Genomic DNA, 8500 nt, shown 5'->3' with positions numbered 1-8500 from the left:
AAAAGGTTGCTTTGTATTTTGCTATGCACTTATTGTGAAAGGTTGTAGAAGACTTGCTTGCTATTTTATATAATTTTGTAATAATGGTAGAGAATAGTGAAAATCCCATAATTGACAAGCTTGATAAGAACAACTACCCTTCATGGAAGTTTCGCGTGACAAACTTCCTCATTGGAAAATGCCTTTATGAGTTTGTTTCAGGTGAAGAAAATGAGTCAAAGCTAAGTATCCCTTTGAATATAGATGAATTAAAGGCATGAAAATAATGGAATATAAAATATAAAAATGTGATGTATTAGCTATTTGCAGTCATTGATAATACTATGCTAGGACATCTAAGGAATGCAAAAACTTCACATGCAACTTGGACAATTTTTGAGAATACGTTTTTAGTAAATACAAAGGCTCGAAAGATTGAAGTCAAGGAAGAGTTGAGTACATTGAAGAAAGAACAAATGTATATCAATGAGCATGTTTTGAAGGTGAGGAGCATTGTAGATGCTTTACGAGCACAATTGATGCAATGCCTGATGATGATGATTTGGTTTCATCTACTTTTGGGTGGTCTTAATAATGAGAAGACTTGAAAATCATTTGTCACTTCTGTATATGTATGAAAGCCATTTCTAGATTTTGATGAGTTGGTCTCTCTCATGATTACCGAAAGATCAATATGCAAGGTAACTCATTTGAAAGAAATGGTGAACATGTCCAAGCATTCTACTTAAGTTCGGGAAGGGGACGTGGTAGATTCTCTTCAAGAGGCCTTGGTATGGGACATGCTGGTGATAACCAGCAAAATAGGTTAAATCAATAATTTGGTGAAATACAAGTTTTAGGAGGCTGTGGAAACTTTAGAGACAGAGGGAGCTCTAGGGGAACAGGTGGATGGCAGTATAGAGGTTTTGAAAATTCTACTATTGTTTGCCATTATTGTGGCAAAATAGATCATATTGTAGTCCATTATTATGCTAAGAAGGATGATATTTATAGTGGTAAATTGCAGCAAGGAAACTATGCATCATTTTCACGATAGAATGAAGACAAAAATAAGTATTTGTTTGTTATGCAACATATGATGAATGCTATTACAAGAAAGGGGACACATGATTATGTATGGTATGTTGATTTAGGTGCATCTAATCATATGACTAGTCATGTTAAATGGTTTGAGACATCCAGGACTTACAAAATCCAGGTTATGTGCACACAGGTGATGATTCATGCCACCCAATTTTACACATTAGAAATGTTCCCTTGTCCTTGCATGATGGGTATACAAAGAGTTTGATAGATGTATTACATTTGCCATCAATCAAAAAGAATTTAATGTCTATTGGCCAAATGGTAGAGTAAGGATTGCAGGTTCGATTTAATGCAAAAGATTTTTTTGAAGACTTTAATGATAAGTGCAGGTTGATTGCAAAAGGAAGTAGAGTTGGCAACATATTCACTTTAAATGTTGGAATTCCTGCAATGAATGCTAATATGTATGCTAAAGAAAAAGGAGTGGTTGCAGACATTGAAATATAGCATAAATGTATTGGACATGCAACTGTGCAAAGGCTAAAATTAATGTAGTCCAAAGGATTGGTTACAGGGTTGCCTTCTTTTAGAGTTGCCAAATTTCATAAAGTGTGTGAAGCATGTCAGTTTGGTAAGCAGGCAAGACAACCCTTTTCGCATGACAGAGATGTGAGTTGAACTATACTTGGCATTGTGCATACTACTTCCAGTCCCTAGTGTGTTGTCACTCTCTCTCTCTCTCTTTCTCTCTCTCTCTCTCTCTCTCTCTCTCTCTCTCTCTCTCTCTCTACATTTTTCTTTTCTCTCATCTATTCTCCCTCTATGCCAGAGAGGTGGAATAACCCCTCTCTTTAATTGATTAAGCCAGATATGATTTTGTTAAAAAATATGAAGATTGTTTTAGTGATTCACTCCCACGAGAGTTACCTCCTAAGCGCCCGGAAGATGACACAATTGATCTTATCCAAGGTAGTTCACCACCTAACCAACTGCCTTATTGAGTAAATGCAAGTCAGCAAGAGGAGATCCTAAAATAAGTAAATGAACTGTTGGAAAAATGGTTAGTTCAACCTAGCTCTTCTCCATAGTACTCTCTAGTCTTACTTGTTCAAAAGAAAGATGGTTCTTTCGTACGTGCATAGACTATAGATCTTTGAACAAGGTCACAATTAAGAATCATTTTTCCATCCCAAGGATAAATGATATCTTGGATAAGTTGCAAGGGGCTAGTATCTTTGGTCGCATTGATCTCAAGAGCGGCTATCACCAGATACGGATAGCACCTAAAGATGTTCATAAGACAGCTTTTCATACGACATTTGGACTATACGAGTTCTTAGTCATGCCATTTGGTTTGACTAATGCACCCGCCACATTCAATCGAATGATGGAGAGAATTTTCAAACCTCACTCAAAGTTCACATGTGTCTTCTTTGATGACATTCTAATATTTTCACGGTCTGAAGAAGAGCATAGAAAACATATATCTATTGTTTTTCAAGAGCTTTGCAAAGCATAGACTACATATCAATGCTAAGAAGAGTGAATTTTTCCTTTCAGAAACTCATTACTTGGGCCATATTGTTTCTCACAACTTCGTGAGAATGGATCCTGAGAAGATTTGAGCCATTGTTGAATGGCCTACACCTACTTCTATACATGAAGTTAGAAGTTTCTTGGGCCTATGTTCATACTACATGAGGTTCATATGAGATTTTGCGTATGCTGCATCTCCTCTACATGGCCTTACTAAGAAGCAAATACATTTTTGCTGGGGATCAAGGCAACTACAAGCCTTTGAAAGAATTAAGTTTCTTGTGACTCAAGAACCAGTTCTCATAGTTCCGAATCTTCAAAAACCTTTTAAAGTTCATTGCAATGCTTTTGGGGATTACATTAGAGTTGTGCTTAACCAAGAGCATCATGTAGTAGCATTTGAGAGCCAACGCCTCAAGGATCATGAGCTACATACTCCAGCATATGATAAAGAGCTTATGGCAGTGGTGCATGCTCTTCAAGTATGGAAATACTATTTACTTGGTGCAGATTTTATTATTAAAATAGATCACCAAAGTCTAAGATACTTCCTCACTCAAAAAAATCTCTCAAAGAAATAGATGTGTTGGACAAATTTCTTATCTATGTTTCATTTTCAAATCCTTCATACATGTAGAACTAAGAATGTGGTAGTAGATGCTCTATCACGGAGACCTCGAATGAATGTAATCACAATTGTTTAGCACAATGAGTTCATGGATTTACCCAAAATGTATGCAATTGATTCTGACTTCTCAACCATATGGGATCATCTTAACTCAGGTCAGCCAATTATACCTTACTCAATTTGAGATGGTTATATGTATCATCATCAAGCAATTTGTATATCATTACCATTGCGACACAAGGTAATGGATGAAGCAAATGCATCTCCATATGCTGGATACAGGAGTATTCTACCCACTACTCAAGCATTGGAAAGATATTTCTTTTGGCCCACTTTTAGAGCTGACATTGAAAGATATGTCCGTGAGTGTAAGATATGCCAAAAAGTAAAGTATGATAGGTATAAACCACATGGTCTACTGAAGCCATTACCTATTTCCAATGAGGCTTGGGAAAGTATAGCCATTGACTTTATCATGGAGCTTCCTCGCACACAGGCAGGCAACAATGCAATCTGGACTATCATTGATAGATTCAGTAAGCAAGCTCACTTTATACCTGTGTGAAAGACAATCAAAGCCGATCATATGGCTAAGCTATTCATTGCTCATATTTTCAAACATCATGGCATGCATAAGTTCATTATAAGTGATTGAGATCCCCACATGACCAACCTCTTTTGGCAAGATCTCTTCAAGAACCTTGTGTCTCAATTAAAGTTTTCATCCTCTTATCATCCTCAAATGGATGGGTAGAGTGAAAGTGTTAATTCTACTATTCTGGACTTTTGAAATCCTATGTCTCTAATAATAAAAGAGAATGGGAAAAGTATTTGCCTTTAGTAGAGTTTGCATACAATAACACGGTACACTCTAGTACTGGTAAGGCACCCTTTGAGATCATCTATGGTAAGCCTCATTTTCCACCCATGCTTCTTACAAAGAATAAGATATTTGCAGCAGATGAGTTTATTAGAGACATTGATACAACTTTCACTCAAGTAAAAGCTATTATCCAAAGACCACAAGAGAAGTAGAAACACGAAGCGGATAAGCATTAGATCTCAAGTTGGGATAACATGTTCTTCTTAAGTTTGAGAAGGCTTGCTTAAAGAACCAGAAAGATCAAAAGGGTAAAGTGGTTGGAGCTTTCTAATCGCTATTATGGCCCTTTCAAGATCACAAATAAGATAAACGATGTGACTTTTTCTTTGGATCTACCAAGTCATTGGAACATTCATAATGCTTTTCATATAAGTTTGCTACGTCCCTATATTGGAGAACCTCCAATCGAACCAATCAAGGAAAATTTACCTGACATAGAAGAAACAGAAGAGTTCCTTATGCCTGAAAGAGTTTTACACCATTAGGACAATACTCTAAGGTTAGGTAAGGTATTACGCAAGTATCTGGTTAAGTTTAAGAATTATTCCCCATTGGACACTCATTTTATGACTAAGAGAGAACTATAAGACTTCACATATGTCAACTATTTAGAAGCCAAAGGGATGTCATTAAATTGATTGCTTATTACACCTTCTCTATTTGATAAATTTATGTCAATAAATTAATGACTCACTTTTCTTTAAGTGTTGATAATGATCTAGTATGGCCATGAGACCATTTAGAGACCAGTATTCCTAGTGCATCACTTAATGGGGTGATCAGAGCACTGTGATAGGGATATCTGGTATAGGCAGTACAAGTTATGAAGGGGGAAAGAAGTGTCTTCCAAGTGTAAGAGTGTACACAAGAACCAAGGAGTTACACATAAATGAAGATGGATTGAGTTCTAAGAAGAGGAAGTGCATTAGCATTGTGTATACGTATTTATGTGTGCATCCAGGGATGCCTGGGAATGTTTACTTGTGTGTGTGTCATGAGCATTGTATTCATTTGGGATCATCCTCTCCCTTACAAGTCAAGGTTTAAGGTCTTTTCTTTCATTAAGAAAGACAAAAGAGGTAATTCTCTCACGAAGGAAGACAAGAGATGTGATCCTCTAGAAGTGAGGAGAGAAGTGATTTTCTTTTTTTAAGGTCTAAAATGACACAAGATTTTGTGTGGAATCCAATCTTAAAGTTGAGGCCCAAGGCAATCTAATGAACTCTCCTTATCTATGACTCAAGGTGGTTGCATGGACCACAAGTTAAGAGTACAGTTTAAAAAGTTATTTTTTGTTTTTTTGACATGGAAAATCCATTTTTAAGATAACTCATGATAGAAAAACAATCTCTAAAAATGGGCTACTAGGGTTATCGGAAACAGGGAGATCTACAACTTTTATGTTGGACGTTTTTTCATCCGAACAACGCACAGAGAGATATCTCCAAAATTAGTGTTACATAGTAGGTCTTGGAACAACTACATCTTGCATGAAGATCAACTCAAGTCTCTCTCCAAGAAGAGAAGATCTTGAAAGCTTATAAAAGAGGAGGCTCTCCTTGGGTGTGAGAGAGGTGGAAGAAAGCATCACTTTGCATGTATCCAAGAGAAGAAGAGAAGGTGCAACTGTTGCAAAAGCTCTACTGAAATCAAGTGGTGTGGAAGCTCTACTGAAATCAAGTTCCAAGAGGAGAAGAGAAGGTGCAAGTGTTGCAGTAGCTTTATTGAAATCAAGTTCCAAGAGGAGAAGAGAAGGTGCAAGTGCTGCAGAAGCTCTACTAAAATCAAGCACCAAGAGGAGAGCCCTACACATATTGTGTATAGGAGAGAAGGAGACTCAAGAAGGATCAAAAGGTGCCAACTTCCAAGTTGTGCAAGTGTTAGCCAATTGTATACCATGCAAGGAATCGTGATATTGTTTCCAAGATCTACAAGTAAGAATTGGTTTATGTGTAAGGGATGATCTTGCTCCTTGTTAATAATATAACTCCACAAGGGGGGGCTGGCCCATCTTCCAATCCCTAGTGTGTTGTCAGTTTATCTCTCTCTCTCTCTACATTTTTCTTTTCTCTCATCTATTCTCCCTCCGTGCCAACATAACATTTGACATATATGTTTTAAGTATATAAGAAAGTTGAGCGTGTATCGCAGATCTTATAATAGTGGTATCAGAGTAGGTATCTTTGCTTTTCTCAAAGTAAAGGCAATCCTTGTAAGAAGAAGGTAAAGATGGCAGCAAATGAAGTGCCTACAAATGACCAATTACAAGCTTAATTGAGAGAGTATCGTAGCTTGTTGGAAATTCCCGAAGTACATCAATTGATTGACAGCCTAAGGGTAAGGAAAGAAGCTACTTATGAAGGACCGAATCCTCCAAAAGATGGTGATATTGAAAGAAACACCATTGTACCAATTGATGGTGAAGGTGCAAAGTATCCAATTGTTGAGAAGCTTCCTAGAAAGAAAAAGGACTCTCGAGTCAAGAAGAGTAAAAAGACCTCACATCGAGTAAGGCAGATAAGGATGGAGTCATCTCCCTCAGCAAACAACTACTCCCCTGATTACTCAAGTTCCTCCTCCTCCTCATCAGCTTCTAGTTCCTACTCTCTTGGTTCTAAGTCTCGTACAATCTGCAAATAAACAAAGAGGGACTATAAGAGGAGCAAGCTTAAGAATACTAAGACTTTCAAGTCTGGGGATAAGGACATAAAGTTTGACCCTTACTCCCATAAGAGAGATCCTGCTAAGGTGCTAGCCTTTGTCAAGAAATTTGAAGTTTCTTTTTTTAATGGTAATTTCTCAGAAAAGTCCAAGCTAAGGCATGTAGGCATGCACTTGAAAGACACCGCTAGGAATTGGTGGTTGTCTCTCATTTTGGAGGGAAGGAAACCCACAACTTGGGAAAAGTTCAAGAATAAGTTTTATGCTCAGTTCTTGCCTCCTGATTTTGAAAATGATGTCAAGAAGGAGTGGGATTGGCTAGGCCAAAAAGAGCATGAGAAGGTCACTAGTTATGTGGACAAGTTCTCAAGGTTACTCCTTTCATGGAGATTAGCGACGATGAAGAGAAGAAAAAGAAGTTTGAAGCATGCCTACTCCCTCATTTACACAGAACCATGAAGGTGTATCCACATGAAACCTTATCTGGCATGATGGAGTCTGCCATCATAGTTGAAAGTTTGCATACACATAGTACATCTCAAAAGTTGGAGATGAGTTCTTATAGAGCTAGACAAGAGCAGCTCTATGATCAACCAAGAGACAAGACTAATCGAAGAAGACCTATCTTTACCCATGACCAATATTCAAAGCCAGAGGGTAATAAGAAGAAGCGCAAGTATCTCTCATCCTCTGAGATACAAAAGTACAAAGAGAAAGGAAGGTGCTTTCTTTGTGGTGAGTTAGGGCATATGAAGCCTGATTGTCCTCACAAAAGGAAGGAAGTAAATGTGGTTAAAGATCCTCCTCCGTCATCCTCAAATTCTATTCCGGATATGCAGGCTAACACTCATTCAAATGAGAAGAAAAGACAACTCTTAAAGGGTTGGAGGACACTCAACAATCAATGAGTTTTGATACTCTTTGATCCAGGTTTCATAGATAACTTTGTATTAGCAGATACTGTTGAAAGACTACAAATTCCACAGGATAGATTAGGAACACCAATTGGATCAGGTTTGGCATTTGAAGGACTTACAACCAATTCTACTCCTATCCAGGGGAAGTTGAATCTTAGAATTGGGGATTACCGCGACCAAGAATCTTTCCTACTTGCACCCATTGGTAACTATGATGTTATCTTAGGCATGCCTTGGCATTACAAGACTAGACCTCTTCCCGATTTTGTTAAGAAGACCCTTGCATTTCAATTCAAGGGTCAGAACATAGTATGCATTGCTGATGCTGGAGATTGGCCTATGCCAATGGTTAGTCATGTTAGCATTTCTAAATAAATGAAGAAAGCTATTTCTGCATACATGATTTTTGTGAGAGAATCAAAAGAAGCTAATGATTCAAGGGCACTTGATGCCTCTAATGAACACAATACCAACTAATGCTTCTAAGTTTCAGACTTTAAAAGAACCCCTCTTTAATTGATCAAGCCAGATATGATTTTGTTAAAAAATATAAAGATTGTTTTAGTGATTCACTCCCACGAGAGTTACCTCCTAAGCACCCGGAAGACAACAACCATCCAATGTGAACCAAACTTGCAATTCGTGTTCTACCATTTAACCAATAGAAACCAAATTATTGTAATATTTGAAACATGGAGCACATCAGCCAAGTACTTAGTTTTTTCATCCTCCATACTCAAAGGAGCATTTTCAACATGAGAAATGGGGTGAGTTGTATCATCCCTTGTCTCCACATAGCTCAGGGACTCTGGTCTGCGCATCTCTCTAAACCACTCTCCATGAGAAGTC

This window comes from Lygodium microphyllum, chromosome 11 (assembly GCF_053477565.2).
Source record: "Lygodium microphyllum isolate KBCC chromosome 11, Lygodium_microphyllum_v1.1.10, whole genome shotgun sequence".
Taxonomy (NCBI): Eukaryota; Viridiplantae; Streptophyta; class Polypodiopsida; order Schizaeales; family Lygodiaceae; genus Lygodium; species Lygodium microphyllum.
This window is presented reverse-complemented; position numbering follows the sequence as displayed.